At 42.9% G+C, this 23102-nt stretch overlaps 1 protein-coding gene across 11 annotated transcripts in view; it reads right to left on the bottom strand.

Annotated features, from left to right (window-relative positions):
- Window positions 1-23102, bottom strand: part of LOC138747396 (inactive rhomboid protein 1-like) — a 297832-nt gene that overhangs the window by 211825 nt on the left and 62905 nt on the right. The window contains exon 1 of one of the 11 annotated variants that reach the window (XM_069906563.1): window positions 15882-16008. The exons of the other annotated variants lie outside the window; for them this stretch is intronic. The gene's annotated coding sequence lies outside the window, so the exon portion shown is untranslated. Of the gene's footprint in view, window positions 1-15881; window positions 16009-23102 lie in introns of those variants that run through there. 11 annotated transcript variants of the gene reach the window in all.

Here is a 23102-nt window from a genome sequence, read left to right as displayed (position 1 = left end):
GTAAGGTAGTCTCTTTAGTTCATTAATTATTAAGGAATCTGATGGCAGCGGGGAAGAAGCTGTCTTTGTGCCACTGAGTGTTCCGCTTTAGGCTCCTGCACCTTTTTCCTTGATGGTAGAAGAGTGAAGAGGGCATGGTGGGGGTCTTTGAGAATAGAGGCTGCTTTTTTAAGATACTGCCTCATGTAGGTGTCCTTGATGGAGTGAAGTCTGGCCTGTGATGTCGCAGGCCGAGTTAACAACCCTCTGGAGTTTATTCATGTACTGAGAGTTGATGCCTCCATACCAGGCAGTGATGCAACCAGCCAGAATGCTCTCCACGGTACACCTGTAGAAGTTTATGAGAGTCTTCGGTGACATACCCAATCTCCTCAGACACCTCACAAAGTATAGCAGCGGGCGAGCCTTCTTTGTGATTGCATCAATGTGGAGGCTCCAGGACAGATCCTCAGAGATGTTGACATCCAGCCATTTGAAGCTCTTGACCCTCTCCACTACTGAGCCCTCAATGTGGACTGGGTCGTGTTCCCCTGACTTCCTCCTGAAGTCCACAATCATCATCTTGGTTTTGCTGATGTTGAGCGCAAGTTTGCTGTCGTTACGCCATTCAACGAGCTGGTCTATTTCTTCCCACCTCCGTACACTTCCTCATTGCCGTTTGTGATTCTGCCGACAACTGTGGAGCCACTGGCAAACTTGTAGATGGCATTGGAATTGTACCTGGCCACACAGAACAGCAACCTATATGAAGTTTAACATAGCTCAGCACTCAATTCACTGAGGCCCCTTATCTTGGGTCATTCAGCACCCAACAGCTATTTAAATTGTGAAATAGCAATTAGATAAAAAGGCATAGAATTAAAGAGATCCACCTCACTCATTTGCTGTCAGCAAAACGTTTTTGGTCAATTCTATTATACTGAATGGGGTAATCCTAGTGTGCAAATGGCCCCAGCTATTCTTGTACAACTCCTCAATGTAGCAGGCCAGTGAAGCTAGCACAATTATACCACATGAGCCACCTCCAATGTGGCTAATTTGGCCTATTTACATCAAATTAATTTCTCTCAGGGTAACAAAAGTTACATGTTCAAAGTTCAGATTTATTGTCAGAGTACATATATGACATCACATACATACCTGAGATTCACTTCCCTATGCTCCAGACAGAATTCTCTTCATTACTAGTGCAAAAATATCTGTACTCAAGGAAATCTAATGTATATAGATGAACGTAAACAAAGAGAGTGCAAACAAACTGACTGTCCAATGCATAAAATATTCAGTAATAAATAACATGCAAAGTAAGAGTTCTTAAAAGAGTAAAAACGCAGCGCTGGAGAAACTCAGCTAGTCAAACTGGGCACTTTATAGCAAAGATAAAGATACAAAACCAATGTTTCAGGCTTGAGCCCTTCATCAAGGTATGAGCAAAATGTTGGCAAGTGCCCGAACCAGTGTAGGCAGACGTCCAAACATTGGTTATGCACCTTTATCTTTGCCAATACACAATACACTGTTTGACCTGTACTGAAGTAATTCTTAAATGAGTCACTGATTGAGTTTGTTGTTTAGGAGTCTGCTGGTAGAGGGGTAGCAACTGCCCCTGAACCTGGTGGTATGGGCCAGCACATTTTACACTGCACATCTGTAGAAGATTGCCATGATTTTTGATGTCATACCAAATCTCCGTAAAGTTCCCAGAAAGTAGACGTATTTTCTTCACGATGATATTCAGGTGTTGGGTCCAGGAAAGGTCCTCGAAGATAGAGGCTCCCAAGAATTTAAATTTGCTCACCTTCTCCACCTCTGTGTTACTAAATAAGTGCCAAAAAATATTCAACACCAAATCTCCCTACCTTTTTGTTTAATAACCATTAATATCCTGCTAAGGCATTCTTTCTTTGGAGATTTCAATACAGAGGTGAAGGAAGAGGGTGATGGATAATGAATACAGAGAGTTTGACCATCACCCGGTTACTTTAAGGCAGCCATTGTCAGGAGGGGCATGACGCGGGCCCCCCCACCCCCAAGGACACAGCACATTTAACACTTGGACCTGCTGAATTCTTCCAGCATTGATTTTACATTCACTTGAAAGCTTGGTTTTTTGTTCGCATAACATGAACATTAAAAAAATTTTTTTAATGAAGTCAGTGGAAGAGAAGTATGGAAGAAACAGAAACTTGAACGCTTCACAGGGAAGAGGGCCTGGAGTCCAGGAGGTTGGGGTGGGGTTGGGGTGGGGGGGGAAGAGAAATCAGAGTCAAGAAAATGTTTCAGAATGGCTGCTTTAAGGGCTTTAATTGTTTGGCTGCACTGACACTAGGTGCTGCCTGTCTCAATTCTGTTGCCAAGTGCTTCTCAGAAGATTAATAATCACCAAACATGTTTAATCTGCACCTCCCAGCGTCATCCCCCAAATCTGCACCTCCCAGCGTCATCCCCCAAATCTGCACCTCCCAGCGTCATCCCCCAAATCTGCACCTCCCAGCGTCATCCCCCAAATCTGCACCTCCCAGCGTCATCCCCCAAATCTGCACCTCCCAGCGTCATCCCCCAAATCTGCACCTCCCAGCGTCATCCCCCAAATCTGCACCTCCCAGCGTCATCCCCCAAATCTGCACCTCCCAGCGTCATCCCCCAAATCTGCACCACCCAGCGTCATCCCCCAAATCTGCACCTCCCAGCGTCATCCCCCAAATCTGCACCTCCCAGCGTCATCCCCCAAATCTGCACCTCCCAGCGTCATCCCCCAAATCTGCACCACCCAGCGTCATCCCCCAAATCTGCACCTCCCAGCGTCATCCCCCAAATCTGCACCTCCCAGCGTCATCCCCCAAATCCTCTTTGACAGTTGACATTGAAGACCACAACTCCCATTCACACAACAGAACACCAAAATCCGTGTCAAAAAAACTCCCCTCAGTCCTTCAATCCCAAAAGACAATAAAGATCTCCATTAATCTTCACAAAATGCAAGAAGAATTGTTCGAGAAGTGCTGTCCAAACTCAGGATATAATAATATTTAGTTGATATTACTTTCCACTGGAGCTTAATCACACAATTTACAAAGGTGCTGTGCAGGAACAGAGGAACGGGGGAAGCTACATATACAGAAAGCTTGTACGGCGGAACGACACAATGATTAGGCGATTTAAAAGCATACAGGATCCATGGTTTTGTAGGCAGAGGTATACAGTACAAGAAGTCCGGCCAAACCCTAACTTACTATTTGAATCTTCAGCTGAGACACTGAGTTCATTTCTGGATTCCATGTATTGTACAGTAGTGGTTATTCTCTCAGACCCAATGTACCCCCTGAAAAGTGCAAATGTACCACTGGGGGGGGGGGGGGTACATGTACCCCATGTTGGGAACCCCTGCCTTACAGTGTGCAGATGAAGTTCACTATAAAGGCACCAGAGATTTAGGAACGCTTTCAAGTCGTTAAAAAAAAAAGGTTTTGATGGCATAAATGAGAAAGGGTTCCTTGCGACGAAAGCTCCACTTAGCAGAGGCCTCCACTTAGCATTTCTGGTACCTAACAGCATGCCAGGGGCAAGATTTTTTTTTTAATGCTTCTGCAAAGTCCCGAGAAAGTAGCGGTGCTGACGGGCATTCTTCACCATGATATTCGTGCGCTGGGTCCGGGAAAGGACCTCTGAGAAAGTCAGAGGCAACATTTTATACATTTTGAATGCATCATCTGAAAGGGTAGAAGAAATCAATTCAACAACAAATTTCAAAAAGAGATATTGATGATATCAAAGAGCAAAAAAAATGACAAATAATGAGAGAATTGTAAGGGGCTAGATGACTGATGACAGAACTCATTCACAGAACGGGCATAAGAGGCCATTTTGTGTTAGAAAACTCATTCTATTGTCAATCTACTGGACAACAATTTTTGTTCCCAAAGGATTGCTTTCTGAAAAAAAATTGGAGATTATGATAGGCGACTTCAAGCTGAGATAATTTCAGATTTGCTGTATCACATAGGAAATTGGAGAAACATTAAATTGACTTTTATTGAATTTAGCATTAAGCGTACACTTGCCACAAATGTAATGCCGCTGTTGCGACATTGATGAGACATTTCTGCTGTACTGAGTCTTCCTGATGACAATAAATGTTATTGTTAAGTATACTCGTTATGCTATTGCCTGAAGAATATGTGCATCAACATGCGTTTTATCTATAATCAATGTAATGCACAGCATCTGTATATGTGAGCTGCTTTTATAGGCTGTCTGCATCTATCCTGACGAAGCATGCCCAAGCCCAAGACAACATTTGCATAGCACCTGCACTGACTGCATGCTCAGGAATGCTTGGACTGACCAAATCAGCTTGTTTTGTTGGCAATATACAAGTAGACTTAAAATATGACAGGAAAAAAAAAATCACAAAATTGATTGTATCTTTAAGAAGAATTTTAAGGTGATTTTCATCATCAACAAACCAAAATCTTTAAAATACACCAAAAGTGTTCAGGAAGCAAAATCTTTGTTGTCCACTGTAATTTTTTTCTTGACTACATCTTGCACAAGAGTCAGATCAGGGTCTTTTGTTAATCAAAATGGATTAAAATCCATTCATAGAATGCTACAGCACAGAAAAGGCCATTCAGTCCCTCTAGTCTGTCTTGTCCGTCAAATCCCTGTTCCCACTGACCTCCTCCCATTCCATAACCCCTCAGGCCTCCCCCTATCCATGTATCTATCCAATTTATTCTTTAAACACATGATCAAGCCTGCATTCACCACATCAAGGGCAGCTCATTCCACACTCCCTCCACTCTGAGTGAAGAACTTCCCACTAATGTTCCTCCTAAACTTTTCCCCCTTCAGTTTATCTCCCCCAACATAAGTGGGAAAAGCCTATTCACATCCACTCTGTCTATACCGCTCATGATTGTGTAACTCTCTATCAAATCTCCCCTCATTCTTCATCATTCCAAGGAATAAAGTCCTAACCTGTTAAATCTTTCCGTGTAACTCAGTTCCTGAAGACCAGGCAACATCCTAGTAAATCCTCTCTGCACTCTTTCAATCTTATTGATATCCTTCCTGTACTTAGGTGACCAAAACTGTACACAATATTCCAAATTTGGCCTCACCAATGTCTTAAACAACTTCAACAAAACATCCCCACTCCTATAGTCAATACTTTGATTTATAAAGGCCAAGATATCAAAAGCCTTCTTTACAACCCTGTCCACATGTGACGCCACCTTCAGGGAATAATATATGTATATTCCCAGATCTCTGCTCCTCTGCACTCCTCGGTGCCCTATCATTTACTTATCATCTCCTACCTTGGTTTGCCCTTCCAAAATGCATCACCTCACTTGTCTGCATTAAACTCCATCTACCACTTTTTGGCCCATTTTCCTAGCTGGTCCAGATCCCACTGCAAGCTTTGAAAATCTTCCTCGCTGTCCACAACACCTCCCGTCTTTGTATCATTAACAAACCTGCTGATCCAATTTACCATATTATCATCCAGATCATTGATATATACAAAGGTCCCAAAATTGATTCCTGAGGCACACTACTAGTCACAGGCCTCCAATATAAGAAGCAACCCTCTGTTTTCTCCCACACGGTCAATTTTGAATCCAGTTTACAATCCCTCCTTGAATACCTCATGCCATAACCTTCTGAACTAACCTCCAATGTGAGACCTTGTCAAAGGCTTTACTAAACTCCATATAGACATCATCCACACCCTTCCCCTCATTTACCTTCTTGGTAACCTCCACAAAAAAAAATTCTGCAAGATTCATTAAACATGACCTACTGTTGACAAGTCATGTTGACTATTCTTAATCAGCCCATGACTGTCAAAATACCTAATTATCCTATTTCTCAGAACTCCATCCAATAATTTATCCACTAGTGATATCAGACTTATTTTTGGACACTTTTTAAACGACGGGACAACAGGAGTTACCCTCCAATCCTGTGGCAACTCACCGTAGCTCCTGAAATTTCTACACTAGTCTCTCTCAAGGTCTGAGGGAATATTATATCCAGCCCAGGTGATTTATCTACCTTTATTCGCTGTAAAAGCAGCAAGCATCTCCTCCTCCTTAATCTCCATCTGTTCCATGACTCGTTCGTTTTGTTTCCCTTCCTATACCAGTTTCCCGAGTAAATACTGATGCAAAGAACTATTTAAGATCTCCCAATTACTAAAAGCTCCACACATAGTTGACCATTCTAGGGAACCAATTTTGTCCCTTACCATCCTTTTATTCTTAATGTACTTAGAGAAACCTTTCGGGTTTACCATCACATTATCTGCCAGAACAACTTCGTCTTCTTTTCGCCTTCCTGAATTCTTTCTTTTCTTGTTTTTTTTTGTATTCATCAAGTATCTCTTTAGCACCCTTGAATATTTCCATATCCTCTTTACTATAACTTGTTTAGTTGGCATCCAGGGTCTTGTTCCTGCAATTTATGTAGCAAAATGTGGCACAGCTGAGAAAATCTACACTCACTTTTTAAATGGTCATCAATGCACTACAATTTTTTTTAAACGACTAAAGAAAAAGTGATTCCTCCACTGTATGCACATCCACTCACAGACAATGCAAACACCTGCACCCAAGCTAATACACAGGTTTATTCCACATATGCATTGCTTGCTCCTTTTGATTTGGGCTTTGCACGCACCCAGGCTATTGGTTTCACTGAACGCACAAATCAAAGCAGTGGAGTGGGTTTTAAAAAAAACTTTGAACAACTGCAGCATGTGCCAAGAATGGGACAATCAATTGTTTTTCTCCAGACACTCAACACCAAAGCTTCAGCTCATTTTGAGATTGCAGAGTCGGATAAGAACCAGGAACTTCAGCTGGTCACCACACAATCCCGGAGTTTGTTGGAGTTGGAAAGAGGCCCTTCGGCCCACCCAGACAACGTGACCATCCATTGAACCCGAATCACATTTTATTCTCCCCGCATTTCCGCCACTGCCCTCCACAAACTCTGGCTATTTATAATTAACCTTTGGAGCAAAACATCCTTGGAACACGAGAGCAAATCGAAGTTCCCAGAGGTAACACTCACAGTCGCAGACTGAACTTGCTAATTCTAGATAGACAGCAAACAAGGTCAGGATTGAACCAGGGTTACTGGAGCTCGAGGGAATAGCTTTATTAGCTGTGCCATTGCTTCTGAGCCGCTACTAGGTTCAATCACGTGCAGCAGGACCTGCCTCAGAAATTGTTCTATTAGGGCGAGGTCCAGTTTCAAGGTCAGGGAATGAGGTCTATTGTTCAGAAGTCAAATTCAAAATAAATGTGCTCATTCAAGCTCCAAGTTAAAAACAGAAACGTGGGAGGAACTCAGCAGGTCTTGCAACACCCATATGAGACAAAGATATATTACCGATGTTTCGGACCTAAACCTTTCTTAAAGATATGAACAAAAAGCAGACAAGTGACTGAATTTTAAAAACTAGGGAGGGAAGAATAGGCAGGCGGAGGAGTTCAGTCTAATTGGATGTGGATGAGACACAAGAGAGAGGAATAGTGAGAATTGACTGTGGGAGGGGAGATGGTTTGTGGCTCTGTAGAAGCAGAGCTGGGAGAAAGGTGAAATATGGGGAGGGAATAAAAAAGGCGGGCCTCTGAGGGAGGGCCCACAGAAACCAGAGGTTGATGTTAATGCCATCTGACTGGACGACATTCAGGGAGAATACAAGGTGTTGTTCCTCCAATTTGCAGGTGGTGTCAGTCCAGACGACAGACACGAGAATGGGTGAAGAATTGAAATGGGTGGCCACTGGGAGATTCCCCGCTATTGTGGCGGACAAAGCAGAGGTGCTCAGCTAAGTTTCTCCCAGTCTGAGCCCAAATCTCTCCATTGTCAGAGGAGACCACCATGGGAGCATAATACAGTAGACGACCCCTGTAGATTCACTTCACTGGGAAAGACTGCTTGGGGCCCCTGAGTAGTAGTGAATTAGGTATAGACATGAGTAGCACCTCCTGCAGTCACAGGGGTAGGTGAAAAGTGGGGGGGGGGGGGGGGGGGGCAAGTGGTGGGAAGGGAAGAGCAGATGAGGAAACGGTCCCCATAGAAGGCGGAGAGTGGAGGAGCAGGGTACTTGTGTCTCGTGTTGGAATCCAGAGGAGGTGGAAGATATGGCGGAGGATGGTATGTTGGACGTGGAGGCTGGTGGGATGGTATCCTTTTGTTGCGGGTGGGGCCAGAGGGAGCCAGGGCAGATGAAGGCATAATGGAGGACATGCGGTTGAGAGTAGAGTTGATGGTGGTAGTGGGGAAGCCACGTAGTTGAAGACATCCCTGATGATCTGTCATAGAAAACTTCATCATGGGAGCAGATGTGACAGAGAAATTAAGAGAAAGGAATGGAATCCTTATGGGGACAGGGTGTGAAGAGGTGTAGTAAAGGTAGCTGTGGAATTTGGTGGCTTTTCAGAAGCTATCTGTCGAGAGTTTGTCCCCCAAGATGGAGATAGACAGATCAAGAAAAAGGGGGAGTGTTGCTGGAGATGGACCGGGTACATTTGAGGTCAGTGTGGAAGTTGGAAGCAAAGGGCATGAAGTCGACCAGGTCATCATGGGAGCATGAGGCAGCCGCAAAAGAGTTGTCAATGTAGTGGAGGAAGAGATGAGGGGCCTTGCTTGTAACAAGGATTGCTCTACATAGCCAACAAAAAGGCAGGTGTAGCTTGGGCCCATGCAGGTGCCCATGGCTACCCCTTTAACTTGGGGGAAAGTGGGATGAGACAAAGGAATAATTATTAAGGGTGAGGAAACATTCTGCCAATTGGAGGATAGTGACGATAGAGGGGAGATATTTGTTGCATCTGTTTGAGAAAGAAACAAAGGGCTTTGAGGCTTTTGACATGGGGGATGGAGGTTTATCACGATTGGATGTTCATGATAATCGATAGTGGAGCTCAGGGAACTGAAAGTTGTTGAAGAAGTGATGGTGGACATGTGAAGTACTGTAGACGTAGGTGGAGAGGGAGACAAAACTGAGTCAAAGTAAGCAGACACCAGTTCGGTGGGGCATCAGAAACAATGGGTCTGCTGGGACAATTGGGTTTGAGGATCTTGCGTGGGTGGTAGAAGCGGGCAGTGAAGGGTTGGGAATCAGTGAGGTCAGAGACAGTGCAAGGAAGACGACTAGAAGTGATTAGTTCAGATATAGTGGTTTGGTGGGGTCCTGTTGGAGGGATAAGATAGGAGGTGCCCGAGAGTTGGCGTCTGACTTCGGCCAGATTGAGGTCAGTACATTTGATGGTGAGATTGGAATTAATGCCAAGAAAGTAGAGGGCCAGGCTTTCCCAGGGGATGAGAGTGGAATGGGTGAGGGAAGTCAAAGCAATTTATGTCTTGTTGGCAGTTGGAAGTATAAAGTTCCAGAGCAGAAGACCAGGAGGTGTCCAGGAGAAGGAAGAGTGGGAGAAGGGGTCTATGGTGGGGAGGGGGGGTGGAGAATTCTGTTAGTCGAAGTCATTCAAGCTCAAAGCAAGCTTAACTCACACTAACATCACAAGGATAACTCAGTCCTGGACACCACTGAGAGATTGATGTGGGGGATCACAGGTACAAAATTGCAGTGACACAGCCTTCTCTTAAGAACAAGGTGCTTTTGATGAGACATTTGGTCACTGATGAAATACTCTTTTCATTGTTATTCATCATTTGCAGGTAAGTTAATCGACTAATATAAATTGACTCTAGTGCGTGTGTTGAGGTAAGACATCTGTCATTAAGACCCTTTCCAGCGATCAGGACCGGACTGGGGTTGGAATCCCGCACTCTCTGCAAGGAGTTTGTACGTTCTCCCCATGTCTGTGTGGGTTTACTCCAAGGGCTCCAGTTTCCTCCCTTAAATTGGGCGGCATGGACTCGTGGGCCTGTTAACATGCTGTATGTCTAAATTTTTAAAAATCAGCACAGAACATCTTTAACCCACTACCAACAAGGAGATGGTACAGGAGCATCAACATCAGGACTACCAGGCAGGGAAGTAGCTTCTTCTCACTGAGTACATTCATTTGAAATTGTATCATTATGCAACTATTACATTATAGGGTGTGTGCCCCATGGTCTGGAGAAATACTGTTTCATCAGGTTCCATATGTACAGTCAGATAATAAACTTGAAATTTAATGGCAAAAATCTGGGATAGATTTATTGGAGCAGATAACAGGGAAAATTTAAACAGAAATGGGATACTGACAGACAAGAGGACAAACAATGGGCTGAAATGGCTTCTATATAGTTAGGAAATATGGAATAAAAAAGTTTTAGGAATTTACTTTGAAAGCAGTTTTACAGAATAGTACAGAAAAGATGCATGGATTTTTCTTCCACAATAAAACATTTTTTTAAAGTTTACAACTAATATTTCAGATTATTACAGTTAATAATAATTTTAGAAATACAGCAAGGTAACAGGCCCTTTCGGTCCCCGGACCCCGTGTCCCTCAATTACCCTACACCCCCGGTACTTTTGGAAGGGTGGGAGGAAACCTAAGCACCCGGGGAAAACCCACGCAGACACGGAGAGAATGTACTAACTTCTTACACACAGCACAGGATTCAAACCGTGGTACCGATCGCTGATGCTATAACAGCACTGTGCTAATCGCTATGTCAACCGTGCTGCCCCAAACGACACAGAGGTGTCAGCGTTCTGGGCCTACTGAATGACAGGGTAATAAGCTCAAAAGGCAGAAAGTCCCGTGGCTTCTGTAATTAGCAGAACACATTAAAATTCCACTCGACTCAAGTAATCCTAAAAGAACCAAATCCAGAGGCTCACCCTGCTTTTAAGAACTTGGGTAAGACAGCCCCTCATCTGGACCATCAGTGAACGTGACAAATTTGAACTTGGGAAAAGAATGGTGGAATAAGATGGACACAGCTTAAAATTCCTCCCAGAGCTCTTGAATCCCAGAAAAAAAATTAAAAATTTCCACCAAGGCTCCACATCAGAAATTACTACTTTACCGTATTAGCTTCTAACATCATAGTTGATTATTGTGAACCCAGCTGTGATCGAATGAGCACACACCCCACCATGCAGTGAAGTCTGTGATTTAACATGATTATCACGCTTTAAAGAGTTGGAATTTAGGGAACAACTGACCAGCATCTCTTTTGTAGTTCTTTTTGTAACGCTTCAACTACAGTGACTACAGCACATATTTACCATAATTAAAAGTTTGCATTGCTGGCCTCGGGTTACCCTGCTTAGCTGTAATGGGAAAGCGAAATGCTCATTTAAAAGAGGTGAAACAAAAACGAGCAGCTGCTGTCTCGATCGGGGGACCAATGGAAGTTGAAGGAAGCTGGATGGACAGATAAAGCGATATTTAGGGGCTTGCCTTGGAGGAGACCCCTCCAATTCTTCATGGAGAAGACCCAATTGCCCCCACAGGGCCCCATGACAACCATTTATTCTCTTCCATCTCCATGATCATCCAGGAGAACCAGTGCATATGGGGAATCTCCTGCATGAACAACACAGGGGTACAAGACCAGTCATTACCCAAGCCAAAAAACACAAATTAAAATAATTCCAGATAAAGTTCAACCTAATGAAATTAAAAGAGGGGGAAGAAAGTAATTTCTGGGCCATTGTGTATGAGGGATTTCATGCAGAATAAGTCACGTGCTAAGACTTACTTTAGTTTTAAAATAAACATCTAGTCTCTTAAGCAAATAAACAACCACCTTTCCTATGTTCTGGCCAATATAAATTTTGTGTCTTTCTATTTCCCCAGGTCAGATACTAACCATTTTTTTTCCTTAAAAAAACATTTAACTATTCGAAAATGTTGCATTTTCTGCATCAAGCTATCAACCGTGCAGCTGGACTATGACATCAGTGGAGAAAGATTACTCCTAACAAGAGATCCAAGACACAAAATCAACCATCAGAAAATAATGCTAAAGAATAACAGAGCCAGTGTGATCAGATAGCACTTCTGCTGTTGATTGACTGATAACAAATGTGATGATTCGTGCCAGAGCTTGGTGGTATGATGGAGAGCGAGCAAAACCACAAGCAGCCAATGCAAGACTCCACTCAGCCTAAAGTTTAAAACACTTCCTTTTAACATTTCAGAGTTTGCCTGACTTGTGTTCAGCACCTCCCAAGGTTTTCATTATCAACAGGACCTATGTTTCGTAGAAAATGCATCAATTCATACGATGATTATGTGTGTAATAAATGAAATGTATCACCAAGAGTGACAAAAACGGGGCAAATCAAAAATATGAACACTTCACTCAAGCTCATTTTGTTTTGGAGACAATGAGCACTTCAGTTTTTAAACAATAACTCACTCCAGAAACCAGAGCCCCTTTTCCACTAGCTCCCTGTCCCAGGAATTAACTGGAAATTTACTGGGACAGGGTCCGGAACGTCAGTGTCAAATGACGTCATTTCACGCCGGGGATTAACCACCTCCACCCCTATTCATAACCCCCGGCTTTTGCTGCCACCAGCACGCTGATAAAACCAGTGGAAAAGGGACAGCAGAAAAGTCAGCCATTTCCAGTTGAAGGGAGAACCCTCCTGGGAATGAGTGTGTCCAGTGGAAATGCAATTAGTGACCCAGTTAAGGGTGGCCCCATGGAATTAGCACAAAGGAGCTTCTATCCTGGGACACTCCACAGCCAATTAACTGGGATGCCAGTTAAAATGCCAGGAAAAGGGGCATTTGAAGCATCTCAATAAAACTGTTAGCAACCCATCTAAATGAAACCTATGCATTTTGCTTTAAGATGCACCCGTTAATATTCATATACTGGGAATAATGAAGTCAGGAGGGCTCAGAAACCATATTGCCTCAGAAACTGCCCCAACTTGGGGAGCCCTTGCACTCCAAAGCTTCGTACTCAGTTCCTTTGCAAAGTGAGCTGTTTGGGAAAGGGCGCTGGGAATAATGCAAGAATTTGAGTTGTTAAAATTATGGCCTATACAAATGAGTGCATGGTGGACCTGATGGAAGGGAGTTCTACAAAGATGCAACATGATACTAATTTATTCCGAGGCTAGAAACCAAAGCTTACAAGGCAGTTATAATCCTTTTTTCATTTCATTATTAATATCTAAAATTGTCCAATCTAATACAATATCATTTTAAATACTTTAGGCTACAATCTGCATAATTTAAAGAATGCAGACAGCAAATCTTAATCTTACTACAAACTAAACAGAGTTCAGCCATACAGCACAGACACATTTTTGAGTAAATTTTTACCTAATGTCAAGTAGCTTTCCACAGCAATTAGATAAATCTTAGATCTGGAGGCTGCTATGCCCTGGCAATTCAAATATTCATCTGTGGCAAAAAGTCATATTCTGTGCACTGTGGTGCCTCATTTATCATCTAGCATCAAAAAAACATGGACAGCTGTTTTAGTCATAATTCACCTCTGCGCTGAAATTGTACCAAACATAAAATAAATGGCCAGATTTGGATTCAAAAAATCCATCTGAGCAGAACTTGCGCATTAAATGTGCTCTCTGATGTTCATGATGATTATCAGTCACAAAATGTATGACAGACTTAGGCCCTTCTGCCCAACCACTCCACACTGACCAGCCATTCTCAACCTTTCATTTGGCTATGGTCTCGGACTCTGCTCAATGTCTATGGATCCCCTTCCCTGTGAAGCAGTCAAGTTTTGGCTTCTTCTCTGCACTTCTCTCCTACTGACTACATGAGAGATGAAAACAAGGCTTTTACTTAAAATGTCTTGTGACTTGGCCAGGGTTGTGGGGGGGTGGGGAGGGGGGCGGTGGTGCAAAGGGTCCCCATTGAGAATGGCTGATGTAACCCATTTTATTCTCCTTGCATTCCCTTCAAATTTCTACCACATACTAGGGGCAATTTAGAGTGAGCAATTAACAGGTAAAAAGCCATAGGGAGAATGTGCAAACTTAACACAAACTAAACTGGAAACCAGGATTGATCCTGGTTCATTGGGACCAGTTGGCCCACTGCTGATTGTTTAAACTCTGAATCTTTAAGAGCTTCCAGCTTCCAACACATTTTCTGTACACGGAGGGGGTTAACGGGAAGCTCCCCTAAAACAGGATCTCCACATAGCCTTAACTACACCAGATCTCCATTGGGGAGAGGATGTTAACCACCACTGGAAGCGACCAGAAACACTAGAAGGCCTGCAACATCAGAGGAGATACATTATGGCTTCAGTAGGTGGCATCTTTTAGCAAGGATGCCTTGTTAAAATCCAGACATCTTGTGTAATAAAGCACATTAAGATTTAGTTTGAGAATTCAGATTTATTGTCAGAGTACCTACATGACATCACATCCCACCCTGAGATTTTTTTCCCTGCGGGCAAGATACAATTACACATTTATTGGTGGTGCAAAAAAAACTGTACACAGTGTATACATATAAATAAACAGCTGTAAGCAGATAGCGAATGTAAATAAACCAACTAAGCAATACAGAGTTTTTTTTTAAAAAAGGAATAGCTTCCTGAAAATCTCAACAAGGGTTGGCCTCTTCCCAAATCCTCTGTCTCTCCTACCCTTCCACCCAGCCCCAGAGAACTATATTAGCAACTTGTGCTCTCAGTCCCCCTCCTTATTCTGGTTATGTCCCATTCCAAGAGGGCAAGGCATGGGAACATCACCTCGGCCCTCCAAGCCATAAACCATCCATACCTGGAGATGTAATCGGCCATTTCTCCATGGTCACTGGGTCAAAATCCTGGAACTCCCACGACCATTGCAGGTGTACCCACCCCTCAAGGACTGCCCTGGTTCAATGCAGCAGCTCCCCCACCATCTTCTCAAAGCCCTCAGGAAGGATTGGGGATTTAAATGCCAGCTCAGCTGCGAAGCCCACATTCTTTCATTGAACATTTTCAAAATTGTTTGCTCAAACATCCATGTCAAAGAACAAATGAGCCACACAGAACATAGGACAAAATTCTTCCCTCGCGTAGACTTATTCAACTTTAACAAACTCTAATCCAAAGACTTGCGGAATCCTAAAGCGGCTATAGAAAGATTCAGTGAGTGCAAGTACAATTGTGCACATTTGAGAGAATACAATAGCTAGAAGACAAAATTCAAATTGGCCTTGCTGTCAGTCAGCACTGCATGGAGGATGGGCATCAACTGCCAATTCTACTTCCAATGGAAAGTTGATGCACACAATAACGGACTCAACTTTATATTGGATTCAAATCGACTCGCTTAAGTTAGCAAATTCTATTTGCAGGAGCAAAAAAAATGCACAGACCAGATTTACTTGACTGTTGATGATGGCAAAAACAACAGACATCTTAACCAGAAGGAAAACACGAAAATCTGCAGATACCATGGCTGAAGTGAAAACACAAAGCTGGTGCCCTTTACATAGCAAAGGTAAAAATACTTTTTGGACTTGAGCCCTTCATCAAGGTATGGAAGAAGGTCAGCAGGCGTCCGAACAAAAGCGTGGTAGGGGGCAAAGCCAGGAGGTGATAGGTGGAGAAGGGAGAAAGGGACAGCAGCGATCAAAAGGGGAGGAGAGATGGCTCAGTGAAGGGAGAGGAGAACTGGAAAGGGGGATGGGAGAGAAAAAAGAGAAAAGCAGGTTAGCAGAAACCAGAAAAGTCGATGTTAATGCCATCCGAAGAGTACCCAGACAAAAAAAAAATCAGGTGTAATTCTTCCATTTGTGGATGGTCTGGGTGGGTTAGTACACAAGGCCATGGACAGACATGTGAGCGCAGGAGTGTGACCTAGAACTGAAATGGTTGGCTACTGGGGAGGCTTCTGTTACTGTTGTGGACAGAGCAAAAGGGCTCAGCAAAGCGATTTCTCAATTTACCCCACTCTCTTATCTTACCTGTTCATTCCAGAGTCGTAATCAAACCTCCTGGTAATTTTCCTAATATCGTGGATATACTGTGGATTGTGAACATCCATTCAAATTCGCTGGGTAAAGAGCTTCAGACGTACAAGTTCAAACTGATTTCCTTCTGCAGGAAAGCGTTCGACAACATGGGCAATAGCAAGAAGCTTCAAGCTGATGAGGTTACTTCCGTGACAGGAATAGAAAATCCTTCCAAAATAATGGTGTCAAATTTCAGTCCACTGTATGGAATTTCCACCCAGAAACCTCTTGATCCACTATAATTTGCTCAATGCATCAAGTGCTGTGCTTTGTGACTGCTGTATTAATCAGTGTCTGTGCTGAATAAGATACTCACTGTACTTACAGTCTGCTGGACAAAGAATCTTACAACCAGTTTAAAGAAACAGCGCAAAACACACATTGCCCTGATGGTACAGATGACCGGCTCTGATTACAGATTAACAAAGGCAGTCAGAAGGAGTGACAGGGACAAAACACTTAGTCATTGCTACAATGAACTCACTTATTCGCTCTGGCATTTCAAGTCGTCTTGCTTTGATCAGCCATTTACATTCTAACTTCTCCTCACCCCTTCATCCCTGAAATTCGCTCAACTACTACAGAAGTTTAGCCACGATGAGCTAATCTGAAACTCCACACTGAGCATTACTAATTGTAGGCTTGTATGAACATTTGCTAAGAACCCAGGGCACTGAGTTAACATGGTAACAATGCTCTACAAATAATTTGAGTACATTTATCAAACAGTCCAAAAGCCCATTTGGTCATTATAACAGCAATGCATGTGACTTGATATCAGCAAAATACCATGGTCATATTGTTCAAGTAAGTGTTTAGGTTTACAACTGCCTGTGAGTACCTTGCATGCATGTTGTGTAATTTTAGACAATTTTTTCAAGTCTGGTCTCTTCTGGAGACAAACCGTTACAAACTTAAAGCTCAACATTAGCCAAGTTACATACCAAAAGCTAGATTTCATGTTCTGATATTTCTATTCACTTGATTTCATTTGTCAAAAACTAACAAACTCCTCCATTTTCTGGGCCAGATCCTCAATATTGCCAAAATTATGCTCTTTTCACTAGTATGCGCCTTTTTTAAGTCTGCTAAGATAGCAGCGCTAGAAGATCATTGCTGGGAGGTCCAAGGTTAGGAACAACTTTCTCTCATGACATCGTCCAAGGTTAGAAGAGAGCAACAGGGTATTGAAGCTGTTGTCTCAATCTGGAGCATCTCAGTTATGGTTTTCAAAGAGATGTTGCACTACTAGACTAAAACCACCACAAGTTGGAGGAACAACGCCTACTCTTCCATCTGGGCACCCTCCAACTATAATGGTATTAACATAGACTTCTCTGATTTCTATTAAACCCTCCATCCCCATTTCTTTCCACTGTTACCTTTTCCCACCCTCCCCCCCACCCCACCTCCATCTTCTCTTTTCCCTCTCCCTGCCTCCTTTCTCAGAGCCAAAATCAATTCTCACCTTTCCTCTCATCATATCCAATAAACACCTTTTTACTGTTGATCTGGACTTCCCACCCACCAACCACCCCCCCACCCCCCACTGGTCATTCTTTAATTAGATGCCCTTCTGTTTTTCCTCTTGAAGAAGGGCTCAGGCCCAAAACATTGGTAACACATCTTTACTTCCAATGGACGCTGCGAGACCGGCCGAGTCCCTCCAGCATTTCGGTGTGTTTACTACAATCTCAGGAACTGCTGGTTTTCATGTTTCATCGTTGTAATAACATTTGGCGTGTTAGTTACAGCATTATTGAAGTCAGTTATCAGTTCATCAAAACGAGGTGAGGTATTTCACTTTTAACCTATGAAACACTGATTACCAATTAAATTTATCTTCATTGTGAATAAAGGTCTCTTTCCACAGAGACGGTGGATTCTATTTTGAATAGAGTGCAATGAATATAGAAGTATAACTTCCAGATATTTAAATTATTTCATTGGAGCCAGGGGGTCGGTGAAATGAAAGCCAAACAGCCAAGACAAGCAAAGCCTGGGAACCGAGTCTAAAATAAGCCATTAGCACAGACATCACATTACAATGATGTAACTCCAAGCACCCACACGAATGCTGCCTTCGCAAGCTGCCATTATTCTGAGAGCTCCAGCCAATACACTTGGCCCTGAGGTTTTGATATAACAAGTTTATTTTAAATTGGCCAATTTTATCAAGTTAAATTGCATGGTTAGGTAACCAATCCTCCACAAGCTCCTTACAATTTGACTTTACTACAGGTGCTCGTCTACTTACAATGGTTCAACTTAAGATGTTCACAGTTACGATGGTACACTGGCGCAATATTTTACGATTAAAATTTTATTCCCCACCCCCCAGTAAGGAATAAAAGGAATTAAATATTTAATTATAAAATAGGCTTTGTTTTAGATAAATTTGCCCAGCTGTGGGCTATGGCAAGTGGTCTGAGCACACGTAAGGTAGGCTAGGCTAAATGATGTTCGTCAGGTACAGTATTCTTTTTCATCTTGCGATTTTTCCACTTACGATGGGATTATCAGAACGTAACCCCATCATAAGTACAGGAGCACCTGTACAACGTACCCCATACGCCAGCCCAGATTTGTGTTGGCTCGTTGATGTCCATTCCTTCATGGTTAACTAGGATCATTTCAGCCCAATGTGATTACATGATGCAGAGCTACACAAGGTACACAGTGACGTGGCACCAATTTCAGGGAAAATCCATCCTGGAACAGCTCTGAGTCATATTGCAAGTTACCAAAAAGAACAGAAAAGGCTGGAAAAACTCAAGGCCAGGCAGCATCAGTGGAAAGAGAAGCAGTTAATGTTTCAAGTCCGGGCCATAAGGCATAGGAGCAAAATTAGGCCTTTGGCACTCAAATCACGAATTATGCATTTTTCCACTGAACCCTATTCTCCTGTCGTCTCCCCATAATATCTGACACCCTTACTAATCAAAAGCCTGGCAATCTTTAGTTTAAATACACCCAATGATTTGGCCTCCACATCTGTGGCAAGAAATTCCACAGTTTCACTACCCTCTGGCTGAAGAATTTCAACTCGGTTCTCAACGGGTGACCTTTTATTCTGAGGTGCGTCCTCTGGTCCTAGACTCTCCCATTGCTGCAATCATTTTCTCCTCAACCACTCTATCCAGCCATTTTAATGTTTGGTAGGTTTCAATGAGTTCCCCCACCCCGGACCCCTTTCATTTTTCTAAACTACAGCAAGTACATGCCCAAAGCTATCAAACATTCCTCGTATTCTAAGCTTCTCATTCCTGTAAACCACCTCTGGATCATCTCCAATGCCAACACGTTCTTCCTTAGATATGGGGCCCATAATACTCACAATACTCCAGATGTGGCCTGACCATTACCTTAAAGCTTCAGCATCATATCCTTGCTTTTATATTCTAGTTCTCTCAAAATGAATGCTAACAGTGCATTACCATCTTTACCCCTGACTCATCCTGCAAGTTAACCTTCAGAAAGTCCTGCACTAGGACTGCTGAGTCCCTTTGGACCTCAATTTTCAGAATTCTCTCCCCATTTAGAAAATAGTCTACTCCTTCTACCGAACTGCACTCCCTGCCCTGCATTCTATCTGGCACTTTTTTGCTCATTCCCCAAAGCTACCCTTCTCTAGGCCCTACTTCGTCAACATTACCCATCCCTCTACCCATCATCTACAAACTTGGCCTCTAAGCCATCAATTCTGTTATAGAAATCACTTACAAAGAGCAGGGGGGAAAGTAGCGATCTCTGCAAAACACCTCTCGTACCAGCAGCCAGCCAGGGAAAAGGCTGTGCCTTCTGCCCATGCACTAATCTTTCACCCACGCTAGTATCTTTATCATAGGCTCCCATCTTATTTAACAGCCCTCATCAGAATAATTTCTAGCATTTTGAAATTCTCATTTACTACAAGTTGGATGTCCGACCTAGTGGACATCCCCAATTTTTGACCATTTACTAATCAGTAGCAAGCCTCTGACAACAATACCATGGCACCACAGTTGGCAGCTGAATCAGAAATGGCCTTGAGGAAGTGTACAGGAGGGAGATGGATCGGTGCATTGAATGATGTCACAACAGCAACCTTGCACTCAACGTCAGCAAACCAAGAAGATGGTTGTGGACTTCAGGACGAAGTCAGGGGAACATGAACCAGTCCACATCAAGGGGTCAGTAGTGGAGAGGGTCAAGAACTTCAAATTCCTGGTTATCAACATCACCAAGGATCTGTTCTAAAGCCTCCACATTGATGCAACCATGAAGACAGCTCACCAGCGGCTATAGTTTGAGGTGTTTGAGGAGATTCGGTATGTCATTGAAGACGCTCAAAAATGTCTACAGTGGTGGAGAGCATTCTGCCTGGTTTCATCATTGTCTGGACCACAGGTAGCAAAGCTCAGGACAATAAAAACTCCAGAGGGTTGTTAACTCGGCCTGTGACATCACAGGCACCAGACTTTACTCCATTGCGAACATCTACAAGAGGCAGTATCTTAAGAAAGCAGCCTCTATCCTCAAGACCCCCACTACCCAGAGCATGCCCTCTTCATTCTGCTACCATCAGAAAAAAGATACAGGAGCCGAGAGCACCCAACAGCACAAGGACAGCTTCTTCCCCGTTGTCCTCAGTTTCCTGAATGATCAGTGATCCAAATTTAACTTTTTTGTGCAGTATTTTTATTTATTTTTGCAAGGTGGTTTATAATATGTTTGTACTGCGATGTTGCCACAGAACAACAACTTTTGTGACTGGTTCATGACAATAAATTCTGAAACCAGGTCACTGATTCACCAGCAAAAAAAAAAAAAAAAAAAAATCCATCTGTAGGTTGAGCAGCAGTGGGTTTCGGGCCAGAACTCAAGCCTACAAACCATTACTCCTCGGCAAATGCTGTTTGTGTGGATGTAGCAACCTTACATTGGGCTTCCATTCAGGGGGAGAGTGACTCATTAGGCCCTCTGGCTCTCAGCTAAGCAGCTGCAATACTATTCTGCATCTTGGCGAGAGGATGGTTCTAGGGGGGGGTGGCGGAGAAAGAGGACAAGAATGCCAAATGCATTGAAACAAGAAGCTGCTGCAACAGGCAAGCTACTGCAGAGCATCAAACAGAGGAAGCCCACAGATCATCCCCTCGCTTCCACGCTCATCTGTGCAGGAAGGGAGGAACGGCAACACTGGCGCAAGTAACCGTCACAAGGAATGCTGAAAAGCAAATCAATCAAAATGATGTGGTACGGTATGAGAGAGTGAAGTCCAAGTGTGCAGCAAAGTCATCTAAAACTGGAAGCTACAGTGAGCTCCAAAACACCATTCCCGTCCTGTAAGTGAACTATGTTCAGTTGTTCTATTATTAGATGATTTGAGAATCTCCAGAGATGAACCAAGAAACGAAACACATTACACCAAACAACCCTTTGCCCCGAGCTCTGCAGCCAGGTCCTCTTTCAAATGAAGGTGGCAGAGAAGATCATGAAATTAGTTTCTACAGTCCATCACAAATTCCAATAGTCACATTCTTAAAAAAATGTTTTTTTTTAAAGTAAACGCCAGTCAAAAAAATGCAAATAACTCCTTTCTTTTGCAGTGTTGTACAAAGCTGTACCAAGCCCAAAACATTGGTTATACCATTGCTATTCAAAGTGACCGGCTGAGTTTCCCCAGCATTGTATTTTCACTTCGTTCATGCGGATGTTAGTGTTTTACTTGTACCAAACTGTTATTTTATTACACAGTAATGTTTTCATTTCCAGGCAGAACGTTTTGGCCTTGCATTGCGATAGACAGGGAAAAAACATGGAAACATTTTCTTGCCAACATTAGCATCATCAATAACACTGATGCTAATACAGAGACATACTGGCACATCCTTTTAAAAAAAACCCATCTCATTTACTACCTTGAAATGGATCTAACTGATGTTAAATGAATAATTTACCAGCATTTCTAATAAATTCAGATCACGCAAATTCAGGATATATCACAAGGCACTTCTCAAGCTATCCCTCACCCACTTTCACGAACAACCGCCTGTCAAAGCACTCTGATTACATCAATGAAGAACAGGAAATGATGAACAGTGAACCTATCTGGGTCACTATCAAGATAGCCACTTGAAAAATACAAAACATTCTCAAAGGAAAAAGTACATTTCTTCCCCCCACCCCAGTATGGGTTGATTTCAGATATGGGACAGGAAGATTATTGAAGTAGACAACCTGGAAGAGTGTGCGCATGCGCGGGTTCCAATCAATCTTAAAGCCCAATTCTCACAGGGATCTAAATGGAAGGCAATGCCGGTAACAGACTGGCAGCACCTGCACAACAGTTAAAGGAAAAACAATGCAGAGAACAGAGACTCGCAAGTGAATACTGCAATCGGCCCCCGATGATATCAATTAGAAGATTATCATATTGAAATGAGACTCCGAACTCTTGGCCCTGCAACCTTGAAGTAATAGAGGGTTGTTTCAATACGTAGATGATCAGTCAGAGAATCAAAATCTACTGTTTCACTTCATTTCTGATGGGAACGAGAATTTAAAATCCCTCAAGTGCTAAACTTCCAAAAATTCATAGGAGTTGTTTAACAAAACAAAAGTCTACCAATGCTGGGGTCATGTGCAATGCAGAAATGTGCTGGAGAAACTCAGCAGGTCACACACACCGTCCAAAGGAAGTACAGAGTAACCAATAATTCAGGCCTGGGACCTTCGTCAGGCAATTGGAGAATGTGCCTGCATCACAAGTTGCCATTCAAGTATAAAAATTCCACAGGGAAAGGGATCCAGCCACAGCCAACCAAAAATTTAAAAATGTTAAATCACTGAAGGACAAGACATACAAAATACAACAGAGCAGTAAACCAGAAACTAAAATGTTCCAACAATGACATGTAAAAGTAGTTGAGGGAGAAGAGCAAACCAACAGATTTAGGAGGGGAAGAAACTTTGTCGGAAATCAGCAGTTTGTCTGTTGGACCATGGATGTAGGAACATAATTAGTTCATTTGGCCCATCGAATCTCCTCTACCATTCAAATTCTGGCTGATTGTCAGAGTACATGCATGACATCACATATAACCCTGAGATTCTTTTTCTACGTGCAAGGCAGAATTGCCACTTATTGGTAGTGCAGAAAAAAAGTACACAGCGTATATGTGTAAACAAACT

This window comes from Narcine bancroftii, chromosome 12, assembly GCF_036971445.1.
Source record: "Narcine bancroftii isolate sNarBan1 chromosome 12, sNarBan1.hap1, whole genome shotgun sequence".
NCBI lineage: Eukaryota > Metazoa > Chordata > Chondrichthyes > Torpediniformes > Narcinidae > Narcine > Narcine bancroftii.
This window is presented reverse-complemented; position numbering and strand designations above follow the sequence as displayed.